Source organism: Papio anubis, chromosome 10, assembly GCF_008728515.1.
Source record: "Papio anubis isolate 15944 chromosome 10, Panubis1.0, whole genome shotgun sequence".
Classification (NCBI taxonomy): Eukaryota; Metazoa; Chordata; class Mammalia; order Primates; family Cercopithecidae; genus Papio; species Papio anubis.
The window spans coordinates 79134783-79155099 of NC_044985.1; positions in this window are offsets into that span (position 1 = coordinate 79134783).

The window sequence follows — 20317 nt, forward strand, 5'->3', positions numbered from 1 at the left end:
ATTAAACCTATTCCTGGGAAATTCGGGGAAACTAGAGTGTCTTTTGAAGCTCTCTTTGTGTATATCACTCATTGCCCTCTTGTGATAGGGAAGGAAAATACATGTAATGAAGAATTTAAGACCTCTAACAAGTCAACTAGATACTTACTAGAGAGGCCCACAAGCTCTCCAATAGAGCTTTCTCCAAAGATGGAAATGTTCCGTATCTGCACCATCAAATATGATAAGGACTAGATAACATGTGACTACTGAGCATGTGAAATGTGGCTAGTGCCAACTGAGTAAACAAATTTTTATTTTATTTTAAATAATTCAAACATAAATAGCCATACGTGGCTAACACTATCATATTGTATAGCACATTGACACTTTCATTAGAACTTCTTAGGGAACATAAGAGAAAAATAGATCTGAGTGAATAAAAATTCAGCATAGATATCAAAAGGCCTGCTCCCTTAATGCAATCCCTGGATCTTTAGAAACATCTTATTTACTGAGCAATGATGCATCAAAACTTCTGATGGAATCAGCAGGGACTTTGCCAGGTAATATGAGAGAAGTGATGAGCTACATAGATAGCTCTGCCAAAGTATGGTGGAGAGCTCTGCCCAAATATGGTGGAAACAATTGTCAGCTGCTTAATAAGATGAAAAATAGCAGGACTCTTTAGACCTGCCATTGTCATAAGCTTTCCAAAGAGGTCTCCCCGACAGAACCCAATGCTGACAGCAGCCACCTCCAGCAGAATCAATGCTTGACAATAAACAAGGAGTCATTGTTAGGGTTGGTTTACAAAGACACCGTCACATCTTGGAAATCCTCATCTTCTCTGTTTTCAGTTTCCTTGTAGAAAAAGGACATGTGACCTAACATACGTTAGGATATAAGCTAACATATTCATAGGTTCTAGACATTAGGACACTTTTAAGTATCCATTATTCTGCCTAACTCTCACGAACACACAGTCCTACTATAACAAGTAGACATGATGGTGTTTTGAGTCCCCAGGTAACAATGTCAGCTTGGACCCTATTTCCAAAAATTAACAAAATATTTGAGTACTCCCCTTTCCAAAAGATATGATTATCCAAGTAAATGGTCATAGGTCGCTTTGGGTAAGGAATGATGAAGGTGTTACTCCTTATATTATATTGCAGGATACTTCATCCTAAGATTTTGACCTCCTTTCAGTCAATGGGTTCTGGATCTACAAACTGGCTCAGGTCTGTTAACTGACCAAAAGATTATGAGGTTTCATTGCAGTGGCTGCTCTTAGCTTCCTAATCATTAATACTTGATTTCTTTTGGTTGTATAGATTGTAAAATACCATTGTTGACTACCTATCTGTTTTGCCCTTGGGAACATCATACTCTATCTCCACAGCTCACTCTGGGTCAGACGTGCTTTGATTATTGCAATAATTGTATTCACCTTGCTTCTGATAGTTAAGTGCACGACCTGACTTCTGTTACTTTGGGATTATTTCATGCTCTTTACTAGTCATGATCCCACTTCTATAATATCTTCTACTGCCAGTCCTGGCCTACAGAGGAGTGCCACGACTGAACTCAAAACAAAGCTAGTGCCACTCTCATTACTGCAGTTCGCATCACTATGGCAAATAGCTTTTGTTTTTTTTTTTTTCTTCCAGCAAGTTAAAGATGTCACCCCGTTGGTTTTTTTTGTTTGCTTGTTTTTCATATTTTCTAGACAAGAATTATTATTTACTTTTTTTATTTCTTTTTTAATTTTATTTTTTTTGAGATGGAGTCTCGCTTTGTGGCCCAGGCTGGAGTGCAGTGGCGTGATCTCAGCTCACTGTAAGCTCCGCCACCTGGGTTCACGCCATTCTCCTGCCTCAGCCTCCTGAGTAGCTGGGACTACAGGCACCGCCACCACCCCAGGCTAATTTTTTGTATTTTTAGTAGAGATGGGGTTTCACCGTGTTGGTCAGGATGGTCTCCATCTCCTGACCTCATGATCTGCCCGCCTCAGCCTCCCAAAGTGCTGGGATTACAGGCGTGAGCCACCGTGCCCGACCGAATTGTGATTTATTGTATTTGTTCTTCCCTATGTAATTTGTCTTTTTTTATCTGTCTTCAAGACTTTCTCATCAGACTACTTCCAGCAGATTGAATATGATATGCCTAGAGATGCGTGTGTGTGTGCATGTGGGTGTGTGTGTGTGTGTGTGTGTGTGTGTGGTTTTAATCATGCTTGGTATTCTTTGGTTTTGGTGTCTAATTGAATCTTTGCTTTAGTGTCTGTCATTAATTTGAGAAAATTATCAACTGTTGTGTGACTGTTGTGGTGGTGGTTGTTGTCATAAGGGTAGAAGCATGCTCTTTTCAAGTTTTTGTTTTGTTTTGTTTTGGACAGGATCTCACCCTGTCGCCCAGGCTGAGTGCTGTGCATGATCACAGCTCACTGCAGTCTCAACCTCCAGGGCTCAGATGATCCTCCCACCTCAGCCTTCCGGGTATCTGGGACTACAGGCACGTGCCACCACACCAGGCTAATTTTTGTATTTTCAGTAGGGACGAGGTCTCACTATGCTGCCCAGGCTGGTGTTGAAGTCCTGGGCTCAAGCAATCCGCCCACCTCAACATCCCAAAGGGCTAGGATTACAGGTGTGAGCCACCACACCTGGACCTTTTCAGCTTTTTATATGCTGAGCAGAATCCAAAATCCCTTACTACTTTGACAAGTAAAGTCCATTCCACAGAACATAGTCAGCTGGTGGGTGGTCTAGCCTTACATAGTATATCCCTTCTGAAATTCTCTGAGCTTTCTGATTGTTTTTTTTTTCTATGGAAGTTGTGGCATTTTTACTTTTTGCAATGTGGACCATAACATTTTCCAAGTTTCCAAGCTCCAACGCAGAGTGCTATTTCACCATCTCTTGAGGTCTTGTCAGTGTTAAACCCTCTATCATGATACAGTGATCTCATATCAGTAAAGTCTCCCTTATTCAACTTTGTCTCTTGAATTAGCACCCTTAGAATCCAGTCCCATATAGACTCTTCAGTCTCTGCGAGTGTATGTTGGCTAGATCCTGCAATTCCTTCCATCCCTTTGCTTGCTTACCGGGCTCAGCACTTCCCCAGACATTTCATGTTGTAATTTGACCCCTTGCTGTTTGTCAAGAAATATAGGAAGGAAGGTAAGGGTATATTCTGGAGGAGATGGGGGGGTTGGTGTAGACACTATTTTTGCAAGGAAGAAACCTCTCTCTACATTGTCTATAAGCAACCACACCTCTCTACATTGTCTAAAAGAAGGAGAAAGCCAAAGGTTTAGGAAACATAAGAATTTTAGATTTGCAAGTGTATTGACCCAGATGTTCCTGTCAGTAATCGCACTCCTTTCCACACAGGGCTGTGGATTCTGTAAATGGACCTACCATGATTGAAAATTCAACTTTCTTTGGAGCTCTGACACAATTATAATTAAGCCCTGAGTTTAATCCTCAGCCTGTTCTGACCTCTGGCAGAAAATTAGAGTTTATGCTTCCAAGGAGGCCCTTGGGTTTTACCCTTAACCTTATAATGCTAAAAAAAATCATCCTTACCCTTTTATTCTTTTCCTGTAATGCACTGATCCACCCCAGCAATAGCCCTCTCATTCAATAGTCTATAAATTACAATTTCACCTGAACCTCTCAAACGCCTGACCTGTCATACCTGCCAGTGTATTTCTTTTCAGCACTATCCCATTACTTTTTATCACTCATGAAAGTTTTAAAATTTACAATGCAAATTCATGCCAGGCTCTATTAGTGCTCCAACTACCAACAGTGATGGTAAACCAATTCTTAAGTCTAATTTTAGAATCTGCTTCCTAAGACCCGTGTTATTACTATGTTATACTATGGGCAGAATTTGCTGAAGGTTGGTCATTGTTGGATTATTCTAACTTGTATCATTGCTAAAAATATATAATTTGTTGAATGTCACTAAGTGCTAGAGATGATGGCAAATGCTTTGTGTATATCAACTCTTCCTTTCAACAGTACAACACAGTTATTATTATTTTAGCTGAAGCTTAGAGAATTTAAGTCCTTTGTCCAAGTTCTCACTGTTTGTAAATTAACAGCTTCTGGGGTGATCTGTCCTCAAAATTAATGCCCTCCAAATACTGTGCCAGTGGACCTTGTTAGAATAAAATAAACTACATGATACTATTAAGTTTATGTAATCTAAAATCTTTGTATTCTGAAAATATATTATTATTTTTACTGATGCTCAAGCCTTGATGTCTTTCTGCCCAGGCACATACCCAAGATAGATTCCAAGATGCACTAAAATATCATCCAGATACAAGATAAGTTCTGTTTAAAAAAAAAATACTTAATGTATTTAATAGTACTAGGAAAAGATGATGGATGGATTAAGAGCACCAAAAAAATTTTTAGAGTCCACTCATTAAAAGCCATAATTAAGGAGGGAAAGAAAGAAGGGACCACACAAACACTCAGCCCAGATGATTAACTTTATCTCTATCTCAGCAGCACAGGAAAAAGTAGCCAAACCAAGTCAACAAGAATGCATTTCTCATGATGAAATATGTTGTTACAGACTCTGTAACATTTGGCTCTATTTTTCAGGAGGACTAGCAAAAATTTTAGCCAACCACTATACAAGTAAAAAATAAGCAAAAGAAGATACAAATATATGCTGCAAGTACTTCCAAACAACAAAACAGCTGAAAAAGTCAGGTAAAAGTGATTTTTACTCAAATTGGGTTTAACCCTGGAATGAGACTGTTGTCTCCTCTATTACAGACTGCATAGACATGCAAGCCAATGGTTTTAATTAGATTGGTGCAGTACACAGGCTGACTTCCATATCAGATCAGTTGGCTGATACCTGGTCCAGCCCAGTTATAACAAAATAAGTAGGCAGATATTATAGACTTCCTGAACAGATCAAAAATTTCTTCTGCCCCTATAAATACTCCTCTGGAAAATTACGTAAAGGAGTTACTTTTATGTGGGAACAACATGTGTGTTCTCTTTCAGTATCAGAAGCCTTTATGAGAAGTGAAGCCAGCTGGACTTCCTGGGTCGAGTGGGGACTTGGAGAACTTTTCTGTCTAGCTAGAGGATTGTAAATGCACCAATCAACACTCTGTAAAAACACACCAATCAGTGCTCTGTGTCTAGCTAAAGGACTGTAAACACATGAATCAGCACTCTGTAAAAACGCACCAATCAGCACTCTGTAAAAACACACCAATCAGTGCTCTGTGTCTAGCTAAAGGACTGTAAACGCACGAATCAGCACTCTGTAAAAACGCACCAATCAGCGCTCTGTGTCTAGCTAAAGGATTGTAAATGCACCAATCAGCACTCTGTAAAAACACATGAATCAGTGCTCTGTGTCTAGCTAAAGGATTATAAACGCACCAATCAGCACTCTGTAAAATGGACCAATCAGCAGGATGTGAGCAGGAGCAAATAAGGGAATAAAAGCTGGTCATTTCAGCCAGCAGCAGCAACCCACTCAGGTCCCCTTCCACGCTGTGGAAGCTTTGTTCTTTCGTACTTCACAATAAATCTTGCTGTTGCTCACAATACATCTTGCTGTTGGCACTACCTTTATGAGCTGTAACACTCACCATGAGGGTCTGCGGCTTCATTCCTGAAGTCAGCGAGACCACGAACCCACCGGGAGGAACAAAGAACTGTGGACACACCACCTTTAAGAGCTGTAACATTTCTCCCCTACCTTTAGGCTACTTCAATCCAACCTCATGGGATTTTTTTTTAATTAATGAAATTTGACAGTCAAGAGTCACTTTTTACTGACAGAGAAAGAGAAGTTAGAGAGGAAAGTGATTTCTGTGCTTGTGGATACAGACATTCTCCAGTCTGGCTGAAAGGTTATTTTCTTCACTTATTTTTCCTTCACTAGTCATTTTCTCCTTTCAAATAATTACATGAATAAACAAGTCATTCAGTTACAGCTTAACTCAAATTTTTATGTAATAAAAAAATGGAATTACATATTAAAATTCTCCTCACTGGTCTTGAAAAAGCAAACAGGATCTCTCTAGGAAATTTAGCAGTCAGCTATACATTTTTATAGCTGCAAAGCTACTGGTATAATCTCTTTGGTATTACCCAAATAAGAACCATAGAGCTGAGTAATCTACAAGATTTAATTTAAAACATATTATGTCCCACTGGGACTTTTTTCTACATCACAGATGTAAGCCTTGTAAAATGCAGAGCATTTAGTAAAATTTTGGTTCAATGTTAACATCACAGTCTGTGAACCATTTTGCAAGATTTGGTCCAGACAACAATGATAATAAAGAAGACCTTCCATCTGTAATTTAACAAAGTACAAGAAATAATTACCAATAAATTGTTGTCTCAAATAAAGTACATATAAATACTGTTCAATATGTTTATTATTATATATACAGTACTTCAGGAACAATACTTACACGAACTTAACATCTTAACATCTGAGACACTATATAAAATTGCTAAAAATCATTGAACACTGGAGAATGTATGCCCACCCACCCCCAACAGAATGATGTTCAATATTGAACAAGTGTCATATTATACAATACCATTTACCCATACTAGTTGAGAGAAGCAGAGATCATTCAAAAGACACTAGCCAAAGCCTTTATACTTAATTGTAAGGTTATTGTAAGAAGTTTCCCCATAGAATTAATTTTCTTGAAATATTCTATTTAGTTTCAAAGACGAAAATTTTTCAGACATCAATTTGATTTCACCTGTATTTCTAGTCATTCATATAACTTTCTCTCTCAAAAAGAAAAAAAAAAAAAAAAAAAACCTTAATTTCTTTTTTATGTCAATGTTGTTCACTAGGTGTTATTAATCCTTAATGTGTTAATGATCTTCCTTAGGATAATGTTCTCAACTCTTCATTAGAAAAAGAGTCAGTTCTCCAATTACAAAAATTAATTCTTAGTATACAACACATTCTTAAGTCAGTTGATTTGATCTTGGAAATAATGTCCCCAGAGAAACAATCTTATAAGTGGTGGTTTTGTTCCCAGCCCAGATTATACAACCAACATAAAATGAAATTCACTACAGCATCTTTCCACCAAGTGTGGTGCTTTTTAGTGGTTAAGCACATCCACTCCTCCAGGTAGGGGTTAGAAACGCAGTTGTCCCAGCTTCACAGTGAGAGCAGAGAATTTCTGCTCTGGTCACAGTAGCTCAGAGTGGGGATCCAAGGATGTCCAGGGGCAGGCTGCTCTCCCGGGAGCTGCCCCCATGAAGGAGCTCATTGCTGGGAGCAAAGGGATCCTCAACCAAGGGCTTCACAGCTGCTTCTGCTCTGCTCCCTGTAAAGAAGGCTCTCCAAGCAGCAGCCCAAGAGACTCTTTGCAGTGAAAACTAGATCTTGTGGCTTTTCATATCAAAACTCTCCAAGGTTTCCCACCACACTTTGAAAAAAAAATTCTAAGTCCTTAACCAGACCTGCATGATCTCGCCCCTGGCTGCTTCCCTGGTCCATTTCCTGGCAGTCTTCCCCGCCTCCCCACCCGACTCACTCTGCTCCTGTCACTCTGACCTCGCTGTAATTTTTCAAACATTTCAAGCATGTGCCTACTTCAAATCCTCCGTCCCTGCTGATTTCTTTACCTGGAAAGCCCTCATCTAAGAGGAGACATGGCTGACTTCCTCACCGAATCTCCATCTCTGCTCTAATGTCACCTTCTTGGAGGAAGAGATCTTCTCTGGTGGCCACAAAATAGCATTCCAGACACAATCGATTGTGCCACTTCATTTTTTATCACAGCACTTAATACTCTCAGAATCATATTATATATTTGCTTATCTTCCTTAGGATACTGTAAGCCCCATTAGGGCAAGAAATTTTTTTTACCGCTTTATTTTCTTAAACAGTGCATTGCTCATAGTACACATTTCACCATATGTGTTACATAGATGAATGAGCAGTTTCACTGCTCATTCAAAGAACATTTCAAAGAAAATATTCACAAATCACAAGCCTAAAGTTAAAATTGGCCTCTATCACCTCAAAATTTACCAGCCAATCCCAGAGAATGCTTGTTGGTCATACAATAACTAAACATTTCTCTGAACAAAGAAAAGTCTGGAAAATTGACAACCAGCGATTTTTTAAATGAGTGTATGGAAACTTTTGTCTTATCACTTTGTGCCCTGATTGTAACCAGAAACGCAAATTGCTATCTAAAAGTGCAGTCTCCCCACTCCTATATATTTTCCAAATTGTGCATATCTATATAGTTTTCCAAAGTTCTTGGCTGAAATGGCAGTTACTTAAAGCTACTGGAATTCCCGGATGCAGCATCTTCGCCTTCATCACACTGCAGCCTTTAAGGCTTAGAGAGACACATTATTCTCAACAGGAGTGAGGACTGCTAATGGTGGAGTGACAGAATGTTAAACCTGAGACACCTAAGAAGCTATTTAATCAGCCGCCTAAATTTATATATAAGCAGATCAAGACCCGAAAACAAGAAGCCACTGATGAACATTTACTATTTCATTAAACACTTTTATAAAAAGGTTTTGTTTATAAGACATTATTTACCATTTTCCCCATTTTTGTTGATTTACAAGGGTCTTAGTTTCATGCTGCTATAACAGAATATCACAGACTGAGTAATTTATAAGGAAGAGAAATTTATTTCTCACAGTTCTGGAGGCAGGGAAGTCTAAGATCAGGGCGCCAGCATCTGATGAGGGACTTCTTATTGTGTCACCAGGGCTGAAGAAAAAAGAGAAGGCAAGAGAGAGCAAGAGGGGGCTGAACTCATTCTTTTATAAGGAATCCACTCATGTTAGAATGGCATTAATCCATTCATGAGTGCAGAGATCCCCATGATCCTAACACCATTCATTATGTCCCACCTCCTAACACCATTGAATGTGTGATCAAGTTTCTTACTCATCAACTTGTAGACACATTCAAACCATAGTAACAAGCATAAACTTGTTTTGTTTATTTTCCAGTTGTTTCTTTAATGAACAACTCTTTAGAACCTGTTGTAGTGAACGGCTGTTGATTTTTGCCTGCTTAGTAACCCTCAGTTCCTCCCCAGACACACACAGCTCTAAATCACTAACTTTTTCCACATCTTGAGGCTAAGTCCTTGGATGGAGCTGAAACCGTCCTCAGATACAGAATGCCTCCGTAGTTCTCAGTTAGTTTCATGCTGTTACAACAGAATATCACAGACTGAGTAATTTATAATGAAGAGAAATTTCTGAACAAAGAAAAGTGCCCTGATTATAACCAGAAACGCAAAAATGCTATCTACAACTGCATTCTCCCTACTCCTACATATTTTCCAAGCTACAGATCTATGTAGTCTTCCAAAGCTCTTGGCTTAAATGGCAAGGTTCAGATTGGAAAATCGCCTTTGACCCTAGACTTGTTAACTAGGGAATAGACAGGAAAATAACCTCTGACCCTAGCCTGGTTAACTGGGGAATAGACTAGCTCTCTCCACAGTAAATGGTTTGTGGATGAATACATGACCCAATTAGCACTAATTGCAGGACTCAGAAGTCCAACTTACAAGAGTCAACAAGAGAGGAAAATTCAGTGGGCCACCAGGGGGAAGCCTACTTGAAAAGTTAGCCAACACAATTAAAAGCAGAGACAAGAGATGGAATGAACTATCCGGCTATGTCTACACCTTGATGTTTCTGTTACTTGGGTCAATACACTGAGTTGAGTTTTCTGTCACATGCCACCAAAAGTATATGAACTAAGAAATAACTGCAGAGTGTTGTATAAATGTACAGAAGAAAACAAATACAGGGTTATAATATAGTATTTGAACACATAACAATAGAGCTTTCCACATTGACTTGCCTTCAGTAAAGATGACCAGCCTTCTAAAACTGGAAGCAGTACAAATATATAGTTAGTAAGTTTCTTGGCTCTGGCTTAAAGCAAGGGATCTACTGCTTGAGTTTTAATCATCTGCATTTCTTCTTCTATCCCAGTCTCTAAGAGAAATAAATACCAGTAAATTGTTCTAGAAAAAAACACCTCGTGGATCAATTTCCATTTTTACTGGCGTATAAAAAAGTTTTTAATATAAAAAGATACTATAATTATTTAAAACTGCAGCTGCAAAAAAATTAAGGTCAATTGGAAGATTTGTTTCTATTCTTAAGGCAAATAAATAGATGACTGTAACAATTGCATACATAACTATCCACAGTTCCTGTGACCTACAAATGTAGCTACAGAAAAGGTGCTGTCCAGCATAACAGCTTTCAGTTGGGCAGAGTAATAGTGCCCAGCCAGAAAAGTTCAATTTTCCCTTCTCTGTGTGGGATCACTCACCTAATAGAGCTGGAAATAATAATAACTAGCAAAACAAAATGGAAAAGGTACACCGAGATACGAGCTTTCCAATTTGAACCCTGTTTAAAAGGGAGGATATAGTAAAAATTCTTTTTTAGCAACACATTTTCCCATCCCGAAGAGCTTTGGAAGGTTTAACGTGCTCTCAGTTTTCTCTGGAGGGCCACAGTCCATGAGTCATTTGGCTAAGTAATCTGTGTTCCAGACTTTTCTTTACTCAGAAGAATGTTTAGTTATTGTATGGCCATCTACTCCTATTTAGCTAACTTACCTTTCCCAGGCATTGGCTGGGAAATTGAATTCAAGCATTTATTTGAAGTCTGACTGGAGGTAGAGTCATAGTTGCTCTGATTATCCATGGCTGTGTCTACATAGAAACAAAAGTTCTGCGTGTAAACAGTAATGTAGAAAATTAAATCAACCCAAAGAGTTCAGTCGAAAAAAAATACTCTTACTTTTTTAAGTAAGTAAATTGATACCAGTGTGTTTTTACTATGAATTAGGTGGAAAGCTTCTTTACTTTATTTGTATTCTTTACTTATATTTGTAAAAACAGCAAAAATTAATGGAATGTTCTATTAATTCAGAAGTGGATTGATATAATAAAGATGTCCACTCTCCCCAAATTGATATATAGCTTTAATGTAAATCCTAACAAAATCTCAACAAGGTGTTTCATAGATACAGACAGGTTTATGCTAAAATTTATACTAAAAGGCACAGGAAGCTGAAACAATTTCGAAAAAGAAGAATAAAGTGATAGGAATCACTCCACCCACTATTACAGTTTCCTATATAGATACAGTAATCAAGATAATGTGGTGTTAGTGGAAGGATAGGTGCATAGATCCACAGAACAGAAAACCTAGAAATAGTCCCACACAAATACGTCTGACTTCTTTTTTTTTTAAGATGCAAAAGCCATCAATGGGAAAAGGATAGCCCTTTCAACAAATAGTGCTGGAGCAATTAGACATTCATAGGCAAAAAAAACAAAAAAAATCCTCACCCTAATCTTCATAACTTTTACAGAAATCAACTCAAAACGATCATACATTTAAATGGAAAAGTAAAACGATGAAAATTTTAAGAAAAATACAGGACCACAAGCTAAATGAAGAGTTCTCAGATTTGATACTAACAACACAATCTATTAAAGAAAAAATAAATAAATTGAGCCACATCAAAATTAAAATTTTTTGCTTGGCGAAAGTCTCTGTGAAGAATATGAAAAGACAAGCAGCAGACTAGGAAAAAGTATTTGTAAATCACATCTCACATCTCTGACAAAGGACTTGTAATATCAAATATATTTAAAATCCTCAAACTCAACAGTACTAGGTTCCACTTTGAGAAATGAAGGGCTTGAAGGACTCTTCAGACCTACTCCACAAAGAAAAACCATAACTAGTAAAATTACCAAAAAAACAAAAAACAAAAAAACAAAACCTCTGAGTTTCTGACATTTGAACTACAGCCCACCCTCACCATCCCCCTCCTACCTCAGTGAAACAGAAACTTCACTTCGGATGGGTACCGTCAAGTACATGTGAATCCTTCTCCCTTTATCTCCCCAGGAGGGGCAGTCCACCATCATTTCTCATCCTTTCTCCAGTTCCATGTTACAGAGGCTAAATTCCAGGTGAGTGCAGCTGAGCAGTCAGCAGCTCCCTTCCTTACCCAGTTTGTAGACTAGAGAGTCTTCCCTAGATAGGGCCCTAGATTCCAGCAAAAATACTAAGAAACTGGACCACTCGTGCATTGCTGACGGGACTGTAAAATGATATAGTCATCCTGGAAAAAAGCATGGCAGTCTCTTACAGAACTAAAGATGCACTTACCATATGAACCACAAATTGCACTCTTGGACATTTATCCCAGAGAAATGAACATTTATGTTCACACAGACCCTGTACATGAATATTCATAGCAGCTTTGTTCATAATAGACAAAAACTGGAAACCACCCAAATGTCTTTCCATGGATGAGCAGTTAAACAAATTGTGGTTCATCAAGCCATAGACTACTATTCAGTAATGGAAAGGAATTGATGCACTAATCAACTTAGATAGATCTCAAGAAAATTACACTGAGTGAAGAAAAAGCCCACTAAAAGTCCATCTTAAAAGGTTACATACTATATAATCCCATTTATATTACATTCTTGACATGACAAAATAATGGAAAGCAAATTAATGGCTGCCAAGAATTGAAGTTAGGTGGCCATGCAAGGATAGCAGAAGGGTTCCTTGCAATGGAATTCTTCTGTTATTGACTGTGGTGGTTGTCACATGAATGTACCCAGGTCATAAATTGCATAGGGCAAAATACATAGACAAAATACACAGACACCCAGCAGTGAGTGCATGGAAAGCTGGTGAAATCTGAATGTGAATGGCTTGTCTCTGCATCAGTTTCTTGTTTGTGCTTTTGTATCACAGTAATGTAGAGATTACGATAGAGGAAACTGGATGAAGGGTACGAGGAATTTCTGTGTATTATTTCTTACAACTGCATGTACATCTACAATTATCAAAATTTTAAAAAAGAGTTTAATAAAAGCAAATTGATGGCACACAAAGTTGAATGATCAAAGGATTTTTAGACAAGCTCGGCTGAGCTACTCATACCATTACTACCATTTGAAACAGAAAATTGCCTTTACTTTGCCTTACTGTGGCCCTTTAAGAAATAAAAGACATGAAAAACAGTATTTGAGGGCTACTTTCTCCAGCTATGCTCTGTGACCGCTAACAGGTTGAGGAATTTGTTTTCGTTAATCATAGGTGTTGCCACAGAGGTGATTCGGTGCTGAGAAAGCATACGGTCAGTGGTGTCATGGGCGTGAACCGAGTCCTGGCTTTGTCTCCTGCACAAGCTGTGAAATAGAATATGTGACTTGCCTACTCTCAAAGTCAGACTTGTAAAATGGTGTAAGAATAATATCTAACAGAACTTTGTAAAAATTAACTGTGATTTGAAACATAAAGGTAAATAAATGGCCTTCATAAAGGATTAAACAATTATTGCTGTGAAATTGAAATGAAGCCTCTTTCACCCCACTGTGAGTTCAATAAATATTTGTTGAATTGAATTGAGAGAAGCCCCAAAGGGAGAAGCAGGTGCTGGAAGCCCTACTAGAATCCAGACTGAAATCAGGGCCAAATCTCACAGCTCAGCACAATGGGCAGCGCAGAGGAAACATGTGATAAATGTCTGCTAATGTAATTAGCTAGTGAGATAGGGGCTGGGGCAAAGACAGTGTTGAACTAGTTCACCAATTTGCTCTAGTCTTGTCTTTATCTGTGTAAGGGTAACTGATGCGAAGCAATAAATTACTTAAATATGATAAAAAATGAAATAAAATAAAATAAATCTAATAAAAAAAACAAAGAAAGAAATTGAAATGAAGCCACAGTGGCACTTCAGCACTTACCTAGCCAAATCCTGAATTTTATGGATGAGAAACCTGAGGTCAAGAAAAGTGAGTGTCTAGAGTGCCTCAGAGACGTAGAGCAGCTTGTTAGATAAAGAGTGAGGGCTTTGGAAGACCAGTCCCCTTTTCATAAGAGAAAGATTTTAAACATTTGAAGGAAATCACCTACGATTCTACTTTATTTTTATCTCTTCACTGCACCTGGGAGATTCTACATATATTATTACTGTTTCATAAATGAGGACAGTTTCAATTACCAAAGCAAACTGCATAGGCAAATTCTAACAATATACTCTAATTTCATATACCTTTCTTTGTCACACTGTTAGTCCCAATTTGAAAACCAGCAGTTTTTATTCCCTTCATCTCAACAAAAAGAGAGCAAAGTTCAGGATTTGTAGACATTTGTTTCTAAATTTTCTTACGGGATAATATAATCAAACACCTCGGTAAGTTTTTATTCATTAAAATACAAATTCTGTCAGCTTAGCCATGGTCTTTACCTTTGGAAAATGAACTTTTTGTTACTTTTATGGAAAGCTGAATAGAAACGTTAGGATTTTGTTTTATAGCAGTGTTTAATTCTCCAAGTCTACTTGTCTCAAGACTTTTTATAATGCATTACAGACCTGGATTTTTCCAGTTCTCACCTGAGCCAGTAATAAGAAGTATATTTAAGAAGGTGCCTTTTTCTGAGCCCCTAGGCCAGGAATATATTCATCTTTATGTACACATGTTCTGATAACCTCATATAACTTTATGTCTTACTCTTTAACAAGTTTCTTTTGTAAGCCAGCCCTGCTGAAACAATAACCTTAAGCTCCCTAAGGGTTTCCACTACCATAATATCAGCTTTCCTGGACTTCACTGTGTCACTACAATTCCCCATGACTATGTAATAATAAAAACTTCTACATGTACGGCACTTTAAATATTTCAAAGCGTATTAACCCGTATCAGTTTTACCCTGTGACTCCTTGCCAATGTTATTTTTTTTCTGTTTAAAAGTGAGGTTGAAAACAGAGAGGAAAGAGACTGCCTGTGTTCTTAGGGATGGAGCCTTGGACCAAACAGCAGGGGTCTTTTGGGCTCTGGCTCCATTTCTTCCCTGACTGGCAGCCAGTACTCACAACTTCTTGCTCTGAGCTTTCAAGTAGGCTGGATCAGTCACTTTAGAACAGACTCGACCTAGACAGTCTATCAAGGTAAAATGTTGTGTCTCGGGAAACCATGGCCTCTCAGCTCCTAGGGTGTTCAGTCATAAACTGAATGGCTAATTAAAGTGGATTCAGTCAAATGGGTGGTTAGACACGAAGACATGGAAGGTCATTTCTACTACTGACATTCTGTGATTATAACAAAATACATTTTAAAGTCTAAACTACAATATCTTTTAGTAAATTGCTTTCTCATTTTCTTCTTCCTTACAGACTATGATTGTTAAAAAGTAAAAAACAACATGCAAAAGGAATTGAGTACAAAAAGTCTAATGGTGGCCAGGTGCAGTGGCGCATGCCTGTAATCCCAGCATTTTGGGAGGCCAAGGCAGGTGGATCACTAGAGGCCAGGAGTTTGAGAACAGCCTGGCCAACGTGGAGAAACTCCATCTCTACCAAAAAAAAATACAAAAAATAAGCTGGGCGTGATGGTGCATGCCTGTAATCCCAACTACACAGGAGGCTGAGGCAAGAGAATCACTTGAACCCAGGAGGCAGAGGCTTCAGTGAGCAAAGATCACACTGCTGCACTCCAGCTTGGGTGACAGAGCAAGACTCTGTCTCAAAAAAAAAAAAGCAGGCTGGGTGTGGTGGCTCACACCTATAATCCCAGCACTTTGGGAGGCCAAGGCGGGCAGATCACAAGGTCAGGAGATCAAGACCATCCTGGCAAACACGGTGAAATCCCATCTCTATTAAAAATACAAAAATTACGTTGGGAGGCTGAGGCAGGCGGATCACGAGGTCAGGAGATCGAGACCATCCTCCTGGCTAATACGGTGAAACCCCGTCTCTACTAAAAATACAAAAAAAAAAAAAAATTAGCCGGGCATGGTGGTGGGTGCCTGTAGTCCCAGCTACTCAGAGGTTGAGGCAGGAGAATGGTGTGAACTCGGGAGGCGGAGCTTGCAGTGAGCCAAGATCGCCACCGCACTCCTGCAGCCCGGCGACAGAGCAAGACTGTCGTAAAAATTAGCTGGGTTATTGGTGGCACGTGCCTGTAATCCCATATGCAGAGCTGATCATTTTCTGAACCCGAGCTGGAGGTTGCAGTGAGCTAAGATCGCTCAATATAGTGCCTGGGACAGAAGATTCGGTTCCCCAAAAAAAAAAAAAAGCCTAATGACATGAAAATGTTTCTCTCAAGAATACTCTATGCCATTAATAAATTCTCTCTCTTTTTTTTTTTTTTTTTTTTCGAGATGTAGTCTTGCTCTGTCCCCCAGGCTGGAGTGCAGTGGCCAGATGTTAGCTCACCGCAACCTCTGCCTCCCAGGTTCAAGCGATTCTCCCACATCAGCCTCCCGAGTAGCTGCAACTACAGGCATGTGCGAGCCACCACGCCTGGCTAATTTTTGTATTTTTAGTAGAGACGGGTTTCATCATATTGGCCAGGCTGGTCTCAAATTCTTGACCTCAAGTGAGCTGCCCGTCTGGGCCTCCCAAAGTACTGAGATTATGGGCATGAGCCACCGGGCCTGGCCTACATTAATAAATTCTTAATAGTTTTTCCTGCTACTAGTTACTAGTTTCTCTTCTCTCCAATTGACCCTCTATATTAGTGTTGTCCATTAGAACTTCCTGTGATGATGGAAATGCTATCCAATGCAGTCACAACATCTAGCTATGAAGCTATTAAGCACACGAAATATGGCTATAGTAACGAAGTAACTCAATTTTTAATTTCATGTCATTTTAATAAATTTTAATTTAAATATCCACATATGGCTAATGGCTACCATATTTTACAGCACAACCTCATGACCATCAAAGTAATAGTCCCCAAAACAACTCTGCTGCCCTGCTTAAAAATTTCTCCCAGATCCCATTTGAGAATGAGAGGTAGCAAAATATGCCACCCCAAAATATACTACCTTGGCATAAGCATTCTTTTGAGCTTGAGGCACTTGAAAAGAAGCAGATAAAAGAAGAACTCTGACCTTCTTCTTTCTCTTAAGAGCAGAAGATGAAATTTCTATGTGAAAGATGGCCTCCCTATACCAGAAGGAAAGTAACATTCTTATCAAGGATGAGTTGAGGCCAAGAGAATTCTGTACAACCAGACCTCGCTAAAGATGTCTTATCTTCCTTTAGCCTTCTCACACAGTTTAGTCTTTATTCAACCTACTATATGAGCATTTAGGTTTTGCCACTTCTTTGGGTATTCATGAGGGCTTATGAGGGCTCCCCTGTCATGTAAAACACATAAATACGTATGTTTTTCTCCTGCTTATGTCTTACATCAATTTAATTCTTAGGCCCAGACAAAAACTCTTAGGAGATAAAGGTGAAAGTTTGTCTCCCATACAACCACATCGCTGTTTCTCAAACTTCCCTGTCAAAATACAACTAACAGTTGAGACTGAAAAGCATATTCCTAAGTACAGAAGTTAAACTTAAAAACTGGACAAGTTGGAAATTAACTTAATGTTCTTTTTATCTTTAAAATATGTGTAAATTTTGCCATCCTCTAAGTGACATAACCAAATTTCTCTTAAGACATAAAGGTTTAAACTATCTTGCCATCATATAAAAGAACAAAAATTTCCTACGTCCTTCACTGATCAACAGGTGAGAAGCTATTGCACTAATGATACCACTAATGAAATTAACCACTAACAATTTGAGAAAATCCATCAAAATGAATGATTGTTGCTGCTGCTGAAACATACATCAGGTTTTACACCTAATCAATTTCCCTTCTGGGTATGAGTGTCATATTTTGAGAACTGAGATTCACCTAAGCATGGGATTATAACGGCAATGGTTTCGTTGTTTGTTTTTTTTTTTAAACTTTAACAACTGTATCAGAATAATAATTGTCAGAACGTTGCCCAAAATGTTGGTGAATGAAAAATAGTTTTAGGTATTTGCTGGTGGATATATTTAACCTGTACCAGTTTATAAAGGAGTAAAATCTCTGCTTGCTTATGATCAATGATACAATGTGTTTTACTTTCAAAGGAAAGATTTATTAAATCATTTTTCCAGTGTATAAAGATGGCTGATGATGTTCTTTATTTTACTGTAAATATAATTTTCATCATGTAAAAAATATATGCTAAACTCATTTAATAATCATTCTTTTTCAGACAAGCGCGGTGGCTCACTCCTGTAATCCCAGCACTTTGGGAGGCTGAGGTGGGCAGATCACCTGAGGTTGGGAGTTCAGGACCAGCCTGACCAACATGGAGAACTCCGTCTCTACTAAAAATAAAAAATTAGCCAGGCGTGGTGGTGCGTGCCTGTAATCCCAGCTACTTGGGAGGCTGAGGCAGGAGAAATGCTTGAACCCAGAAGGTGGAGGTTGCGGTGAACCGAGATCACATCATTGTACTCACGCCTGGGCAACAAGAGTGAAACTCCATCTCAAAAAAGAAAAAAGAATCATTCTTTTTCAGTAAAATAAATAATACATTTGTAACATGAAAAAATTAATATAGTATTCATAGAAGAGTTCAATAAGGCCATAATCTTTATTTTCTATAATTAAATTAAACTACTTTATGAAACCCAATTTCACTGATGGAGGAAGAGCAACGTGCATTTAAATTTGCTGATTAAACCTAATTCACATTTCCTTGCTTAAAACACTCTCTTTCATGGAAATTTTCAGTCAATTCAAAATATACCTTCCCATGAGGGCATTTTTCTTTTCCTCCTCCTTTTTCCTAAGATGGAGTCTGCATTCAAAGTAAGCTTTTCAAAGCTTCATAGCAAGAAGCAGGACCTCTAGTTTATTTAACCTTGAAAAGACCATCGAGCAATTTTTCCTTTGCTTGGGAACTGTGCTTTTCATAGTATTGTCTCTACCTACAACGTTCTTCTATTTAGCTGCAAGATTTCTTGTGATTTTTCTCCTTTGAAATGTGTCTGGTTTTTTTAATATTACTGCAAAGGTAATGGCTACAAGAGGCATCGTGTTGTAGATTCATTTACATCATCTCAATCACAAGCTTCATATTTTAAACAAACATCTTATCTATATCTCTCTCTTAATCTTATCTCTTTTAATTTGGTTTTTCTGTGCATTTTCTAGCTGTGTTTGTCATGATGCTCCCACCTTCTTTGTTGCCAGTGTCAATGCCGGGGTCAGATTGCTCTAAACTTTCCTTATTACCATGAATATTTACATTGGCTTTAAGCATCCTATTTTTGTTCACTGCTCTATGTTCCTGAAACTGCCCAGTGGGTTCTCCTTGCCTACTGCCCAGACAAAGCCAATTTATCAAGACAGGGGAATTGCAATAGAGAAAGAGTTTAATTCATGAAGAGCTGGCTGTGTGAGAGACTGGAGTTTTATTATTACTCAAGTCAGTCTCCCAGAGAACTCAGGGACTGGCATTTTTAAGGATAATTTGGTAGGTAGCAGGCCAGTGAGTCTGGAGCACTGATTGGTTGGTTCAGAGATGAACTGATAGGGAGTTGAAGCTGTCCTTTTACGCTGACTCAGGTCCTCGGTGAAGGCCACAGGACTGTTTGTCAGGTCTCGGTGGGTACATCCCACTGTCAGAAATGCAAAAACCTGAAAAGACATCTCAAAGATCAATCTTAGGTTCTGCAATAGTCGTGTTATCTTCAAGAATAATTGGGGAAGTTGCATATCTTATGACCTCCACAACAATAGCTGGTAATTATTTAGAATTCAAGCTCCTCTCATCCTTTCTTGGTAGCCTTTCATTAGTTTTACAAGAACAGTTTAATGTGGGGGAAAGGCCATTATTTAAACTATAAACTTAATTTCTCCCAAAGTTAGCTTTGCCCACGCTCAGGAATGAGCAAAGATTAGCCAACCTGTGAGTTAGAGACAAGATGGAATCAGCCATGTCAGATTTCTCTCACTGTCATAATTTCCTGTTATAGTTTTTGCAAAGGTGGTTTCATTCCCAATTGTTTTTATAATTTTCCATTATTACACATTTAAAATGTAAACGGACTGACAGAAAAATTATCTAAAACTTCCAAACAGTATCACTACTTCCATATTATCAGAGAATACTGCAGGAAGTAGAGCCACGCATACCAGTAATCACATGTTTACAGACTAATCTTCCTTTGGCTGTAGTTCTAGAAGAAAGTTGATCAGATATGTGGACTGTTTGTGTATTTGTGTAGCAAACATTTTCAAAAAATAGTGGTAGTGACTCATAAACTGGTAAACGTGTGTTTCTCAAAAAAAAAAAAAACAAAAAAAAACAAACAAAAAAAAACCTAACTCTTGGTGAGCCTTCCAGGACTCATGGAGGAGGCTCATTTTTCAGCTAACTTGTCTCATAGACTAGAATCTGCTCTATGT